This window comes from Aedes albopictus, chromosome 3 (assembly GCF_035046485.1).
Source record: "Aedes albopictus strain Foshan chromosome 3, AalbF5, whole genome shotgun sequence".
Classification (NCBI taxonomy): Eukaryota; Metazoa; Arthropoda; class Insecta; order Diptera; family Culicidae; genus Aedes; species Aedes albopictus.
The window spans coordinates 421,010,227-421,018,145 of record NC_085138.1 but is presented as its reverse complement, the minus strand read 5'-3'; positions in this window follow the sequence as shown (position 1 = coordinate 421,018,145).

The window sequence follows — 7,919 nt, the reverse complement described above, 5'->3', positions numbered from 1 at the left end:
TTCGGCTCAATTTTACGTCTAATTTGCTTGCATCTGACGAAACTTCACTTACATAGAGAAATATCGTGAGGGCGTTTTGTCCCGGGGGTGCGTATTACCCCAGGTTACCCTAACCTGATTAACGGTTAACAAGAAAAAAAATCATCAGGGCCCATATAGCCGAGGCGGTAAACGCACGGGTATTCAGCATGACCATGCTGAGGGTGACGGGTTCGATTCCCGATCGGTCCAGGATCTTTTCGTAAAGAAAATTTCCTTGACTTCCTTGGGCATAGAGTATCTTCGTGCCTGCCACACGATATACACATGCAAAATGGTCATTGGCAGAGGAAGCTCTCAGTTAATAACTGTGGAAGTGCTCATAGAACACTAAGCTGAGAAGCAGGCTTTGTCCCAATGAGGACGTTACGCCAAGAAGAGAGAAGAGAGAGAGAGAAGAAAAAAAATCATAGACCATACTTTGGAAAACCAATAGTGTGCCGAAACCGGTTCCAGGTGCCCCGACGGAAGTGGTCAAATGTAGAACGAAACCAAACGCATACACGCAGCACATTAAATAACGGCTTCTTCGATAACGCAAAGAACGGTCAGCAAGAAAATAGTCTCAGACCACATTTACCGGTAGCGTTCCAGAACAAGTTTCGAGTGCCTCGTCGGAACTGGCGGAATGCACAATTGAACCTAACCCTTGCATGCATTACATCAATTTGCGACTTTTTAGGAAAACTGATTAACAATTTGCATGAAACTAGTCTAAGGCCACGTCAGGGACAATCGGTAAGTGGTAAAATGTGAAATCGAACCAAGCCCGGGTAGAGGTGAGGTACTAACGAACAAAACGTGACATTGGTTTGATTGACATAAGAGATAAAAGATCTGATAGGTAATAATATCTTAAAAATGTGCCTGCGGTTGATCACCGCAGTGTCGGAAAGCACCAAATTTGAACTTCTGGAAGTAGCAGCTGCACGAAGAGCCGCTGGTGTGTAGTAACATCACAGTATCGGATCATTCGTATTTACAGTGTATTACACTCTCACATTTGATCATTTTTCAATTCGACAAATGTCGAATGAGCGGAGTACGAATTAAAAACTGTCGTATTAAAGAGTGATGAATACGCGGGGTTTGACAGTACATTAAATAGTAGCTTTTTTGATAACTTCTTCTTCACTACGTTCTTGTTTTCTACGGACAATAACCACAAATGTGCAGAAAAAAAAATTGTCGAAGACCGCATAGTGATCTGTGATTGTGTAAAAAGTTATTTCTTAGCTTGTTAGTATCGTCTTGATATTGATCAGCATCCAGTGTTAGTGAAGGTGTTTGTGGCATACCAGTTTAGCACCCTATGCGCAGAGATGCGAATCGTCAGCATTCGCGCATCATCGAACACCGCGACCCAACCGCGGCAACAATATTCGCGCTCCATCAGACATCGCGACTTCGCGACATCGCGACGCGCACGTCGTCGGTCGTCCACGACACGAAGACTCGAGCCGGTCGGACAGGAGAGACCGCGCCGCCGACGATTGCCCGCTTTCGCATCGCAGCAACCGGGTGGCAAGCACGTGTCATCTAAAACAGGCTGGAGGCAATTTTGCGGCAATCGGCCGAAACTGTAGTGCAGAAATTTACATTGGTGATCCTGCCAGGTTTGCTGCTTAAAGTTTTAAGAGCAAATAAATTGTGAAGGCCGAAAACATATTCCAATATAAGCTAAATGGTAAGCATATTTGGTGGAAGTGATTTTTTTCATACTCGCAAAGTAATGCTATTTGATTGTGCAATGACGCTGAAGAACAAGAGAGGTTATGAGTGCTGATTGAAAAAAGTGAAAAGAACCACACATGGACTTGTGTGAGGATCTAGCGCGATTGGAGTTCCGCCGGGGGAAAAGGGAAAAATCCACACATGGACTTGTGTGAGGATCTAGCGCGATTGGAGTTCCGCCGGGGGGAAATGGAAGAGCCACACATGGACTTGTGTGAGGATCTAGCGCGATTGGAGTTCCGCCGGGGGAAAAGGGAAAAATTTACACATGGACTTGTGTGAGGATCTGGCGCGATTGGAGTTCCGCCGGGGGAAGTAAAAAGATCCACACATGGACTTGTGTGAGGATCCGGCGCGATTGGAGTTCCGCCGGGGGGAAATGGAAAGAGCCACACATGGACTTGTGTGAGGATCTAGCGCGATTCGAGTTCCGCCGGGGGAAAAGGGAAAAATTCACACATGGACTTGTGTGAGGATCTGGCGCGATTGGAGTTCCGCCGGGGGAAAATGGAAAAATTCACACATGGACTTGTGTAAGGATCTGGCGCGATTGGAGTTCCGCCGGCGGAGAATGGAAAAATCCACACATGGACTTGTGTGAGGATCTGGCGCGATTGGAGTTCCGCCGGGGGAGGTGAAAAGAACCACACATGGACTTGTGTGAGGATCTGGCGCGATTGGAGTTCCACCGGGGGAAAATGGAAAGAGCCACACATGGACTTGTGTGAGGATCCGGCGCGATTGAAGTTCCGCCGGGGGGAAATGGAAAAGCCACACATGGACTTGTGTGAGGATCTGGCGCAATTGGAGTTCCGCCGGGGAAGGTGAAAAGAACCACAACATTTAGAAGGTGATACCTTCCGGAAATCTGACAGTTTTTTGATGACGTAAATCAAATCGTTCAGAGCACCAGGGTGCGATGACGTCACGATTTCGATTCCCGCATCTTGTACCAATGTTTAGGGAACCCAAATGCATTGCCAATGGGGGAACTCAATTGATGTTGGCTGCAAACAATCCTATTGGGTGGGAATAGGGATGTCATATACGTGGTTCAGAGGCGATCTAGTACTCCCCATCAATTTGATCATGTGAAGAACGATTAGAATGACGTCACATGTTTACATCCAAAATCTATGTTTACATAGGTTACTAGCCTGCCTTGTGATATTTATGCCGTATGCATGTGGATCACCGTCAGAAGATGCAGATGGAAGCTCGGACAGCTCAATGTTCATAAATCCGCATACATAGACTTGTGTGCGCAATTTAAGACGCGTTTGGACTATCGTCGATATTGTAAGGGAATTCATTTCTTGATTTTAACGAGAAGCTACAGGATGCTCACGTGTATTCATGTTCGTACGACTTGTTACAACGGCAGAAAATAGTGCTGTTGCGACTCCTTAGAAAGAAACCCAGCGGACGTGGTTATGCGTCCGCCTTTGTGGTGTACTGATAGCCTCGTATGTGCTTGGAGAGTCACCGAAATAAGAAGTGTCTCGGATTGAGAAACTATGGAAAATATAAAAGTTACTGCACAATTTTTATAGATTCGAAAATCCCGGAGTTGTTTGAACAGCATTGAACGCTTCTTTCACAAGTTGAATGTGTCCTATAATGTTGAAATTCATGCATAAAAACAAAAGATTTGAAAACCCGTCGTGCAGGTAGCGACATTAGTAATTTTGGCGTATTGTGAGTGCCCCAGACGACTCGATTAGCGCTGCAGGTGGAGGAAAATTTCCGTTAAACGAAAAATACTCAACTGGTCCACCAGATGTTTCATGTTGTGGTTTCTAAGAGTTGTAATTATGAGGTGCTATTGCGGACCGATTGGACAACCGTTTGAATGAGAACGATTTCGCTTAGAAAAGATTTCATGTCAATTTAGTATTCTCGGGCGAGTTTTGTTTCACGATGGAAGGTACATTTCGTTGAAAAAATCAAGAAAAAGTAACATACCAATTCATTAGTTCTAAGTTTGCACTTTTGAAAGTTTTTCAATGGGTCAAACCATAGTCGTCTCTGAATGACGAGATGTGGTTGCAACCATGCGAATAGGCCCTTCCGGTGTTCTGCTAGTGAGAAACAAGTGCAGGTTTATTCAAAAAACATACAGGACCTCGAAGAAGCAAATTTTAACAGCTAAGAAGTGAATTTTTTGAATATAACTGGCACACGACTCTTACGATCATGAGATCGTCTGAGATTCTGGCAACGAAATGTTTCTGTTATTGGCCTAGTGGGTTTGCCTAGAATAAATTGAATTACCCTGTGTTTTAGTAAATCAATAGGTTGACGAAATAATATTCCAGACGCATATGAAAGCCGTATAAAATATGTAGCTGGGAGATGGTAACCTTTTTTTTGTGTGTTTTTTGTCGAGAGGAGAAGGAAGATGTGGCATACCAGTTTAGCACCCTATGCGCAGAGATGCGAATCGTCAGCATTCGCGCATCATCGAACACCGCGACCCAACCGCGGCAACAATATTCGCGCTCCATCAGACATCGCGACTTCGCGACATCGCGACGCGCACGTCGTCGGTCGTCAACGACACGAAGACTCGAGCCGGTCGGACAGGAGAGACCGCGCCGCCGACGATCGCCCTCTTTCGCATCGCAGCAACCGGGTGGCAAGCACGTGTCATCCAAAACAGGCTGGAGGCAATTTTGCGGCAATCGGCCGAAACTGTAGTGCAGAAATTTACAGTGTTCAAGCAGTCAACTAAGATATCTGATATTATTCAGCTCTGCTTATATGTTGAACATCACGTCGGACTATGTGCCATCAATAAGTTTTAAGTCAATTCAACGATGGCTTTGATAAAATGCTTCTCTTAAAAAAATATCAGGATTCAGGAACACTTTGACTTACGTCGACAGAAAGATCGTGAGAACATATACGACGAGAAAGGCACTATCACCACTAGGTGGATTAATTTGGTTTTTTTTTATATAGCTTTGACCACGCAAACAAGGTAATACGACTATACTTTCAATTAAGCAAGAGATTGGAATGTCCTTTAATTATGATTATTCTGCCAAAAGCCAACTAGCCAAATTAAGTTCTACCAATTTTTACACCGATTCGTGATCGAATCAGGCAGCACGTTCCCATTTATCCTCATCGTCTTCCATCAGAAAAATACATAGCTCCAGCTTGACTCGCTGATTGCACTACTGAATCGGGAACATTTCCTCGTAATAAATTATCAATGTTCTGTACTGCGTCAAATTCCCTTCTTTTCGTATATTCTGCTTGGCATTCGGGTTCTGCTTCTCCTCAGTGCTGCTGGCCACCATCGGACCGAGCTTGGATTGCAAAACTGTAGTTGCTTTTTTGCATTCGTTCCATCCGATAGGATTTCCTTTGTTGGTCGTCACCACCATCGGCATTGGGCATCGACAGTCAGTGTAGGGTAGTGACAGTCAATGTGTACATGTTCGATGTTCGGTGGAATTCGATTTACAGTGTTTGCCTTTCCCGTTCGAATGAAAAGCTGAACTTTCAATATAGGAAAGCATGTTTTCATTACAGCCCAGAATTTTCACCAAGAAAACTATTGAAATTGATTATTGCACTTTTTAGCACTAATAGGGCTCTTGTGGGTGTTAAAAAGGTTTTTGCAAATGCAAACAAGCTGTACACCAGCATTGTCTTATGCATCCCGATTTCTGCGTCCCTATTAGTATAATATGCAAAAATCACAAATCAAATCTAAATGTTGAGAAGCTTTATCCTTTTGGAACTGGATTGTTTCGCCATCTTGCTCGATATCATCACCAAAGTCACCCAAAAAGATTGGAAGAGGTCCAGTATAATCAAAATAAATTCTTATGTGTTTGATGTCAGAAATTCAGGTTAAATGCTATAAACAGTAGTATTTGCATCTTGGTTGCATCCTGGTTACATCCTTGACTAACACAGGTTAGTCCATTTCCATGAAAATTCTTCCCAAAGACCACTACACTCACTACTAGATGAATTACTCCAGCATTTTTCAACTTTTTCAACATCCTCACGTTTTTCAAAAGAAAATCAATTCAAATAGCCACTTGAATCCCCTGCCTTCGTCGTTGCTCCAGTAGGGAACAGCGCAATGCAATGCAATGGATGGCATTGTGACGGAGCAGCATTCTTCCTTGTGACAAGATGGCCAAGGAGGGCGAGGGGTGGGGAGATGGACACAATTCGCAATTTATTCTGCAGCTAAATCGCCACTTGGTCGATGGATTGGCGCAAAAATGAAGGTTCGTTGGGTCGCTTTATTAGCTATTGAAGATAAATTGATCGAAAAATTGTCAGTTTGCGTGAGCCGTCAGCGTTTTGGGCGGATTGAAAACTTATTGGAAATTCTTGGCGCTCTGTTGAGTAAACCTGGAAATTAATCCAATCAGAAGGGATTCTGATGGGTAATTGATCATAATTAAATGCAAACCGTAGTATACTGCTATTGTTGTTTCAAGATATATGAAGAAAAAAACATATTTGTGTTTCAGAAAAATTAAATAAAAATAAAATTTAGAAGCTCTGTATATACACTATTGCGGTGCAGACAACATGCCCTCTGCTAATGCGTGTCAGGCTGACACACATATAAAGAAAAAATCAAAATCTATAAATATGTTTTAGGTACAGCATGTATAACATAAGTCTTGCGAAAATTCTAAGGATTGCTTGATTGAACTGATCTGGTATGAATTACACTGAGATCCAACTGAATTAGAGGTTGAGACACTCCACTGTTTTTTATGTCTTTATTAATGAGATTTTCAGCCCGAAGCTGGTTCATCTCACTGACACTCCACTTATTTACAAGGCACAATCTATGCAGCTCATACATTTTTGTATCAATACCGGTGCCGGCCAAGTCCTTACAGTCGCTTGGGAAGGAAAGGAATGTGAGAGTGTGATGGTTGGTTGCTACTAGAGACCGAGAGCCCTCTGCGTCACCACAACCAGCACGGATGGGGTATTTGCTAGTAGTGAGTCACCTTTGGTCGGTGATGCGATCCATGCAATGGATTTTTGACCAAAATTGTGCATTACCTAAATTCACAACGAAACGACCATTTTCGTCCACTTCTTCCATCTGAATCAGATACCTTATTGCGTGAACTTGCTGTTAACAGTGATTGTTAACTAAGCGAAGTACAGTGTCGGACAATAAAAATGCACCAAAGCCATTTCCCCATACAACCTAGTTAACTTTAAACTGCCATATCTCAGTTATTTCTCAACCGATTTTTTTTCATTTTTCTGTGACGAACTACAAAATATTTCAATTCTTAAAAACTATTGAAAAAGTTCGGGGATAACTATTGTTACAAAATTTACAGAAGGGTTGAAGTTTGAATAAAAATGCATCAAGACCAAAAAAATTGATAGCAGAAAAAAGCTGAAGTCAAATCATGTTGGTCTCTTCAGCAAATCGATTTGTCATTACACAACAAACATATTTGCCGAGGAAACAATAATGTTATGTCGTAACCATATTTTGCTATGAATTTTTTTTATCTTGGTGTCTTATTATTATCAAAATTCAACCTATCTGTAACTTTTGTATCAATAGTTGTACCCGAACTTTATCAATAGTTTTTAAGAATTGAAATATTTTGTAGTTCGCCATAGAAAAATGAAAACAATCGGTTGAGAAATAACTAAGATATGTCAATCTAAAGCAGGGGTGCCCAACTTACGGCCCGCGGGCCGGATCCGGCCCGCGACACGAATGAAGAAAAATAATAGAATTTGTCCCAAGGAATAACATTTTTTATTTTATTTTTTCCTATTAAGGCCGTTACAAATGTTTATTTCACTTTTTGTCCCACCCCTCTTTGGATGGTCGAGGGGGGGGGGGGGATAAAAATAATAAAGCATTTAATCTGAAAAATATTAAAAACTCATCGGATTTGTTAAAGAATTTTTGGCAAGACCCGATATTTTGATAAATATTTTTTATCTGCCCCCTCAAAATGCCAAATCCAGCCAAAAATTTTTGAAGGGGGGAGGGAGACAAAAAGTCAAAATAAAATTTGTATTAGCCTTACCAGTGAAATATAAAAAAAATTATTTTATTAGAGCGTATTTGTCTTGATTAAAATTTATATTTCAAAGAAATATTTAAATACTTCTTTTCG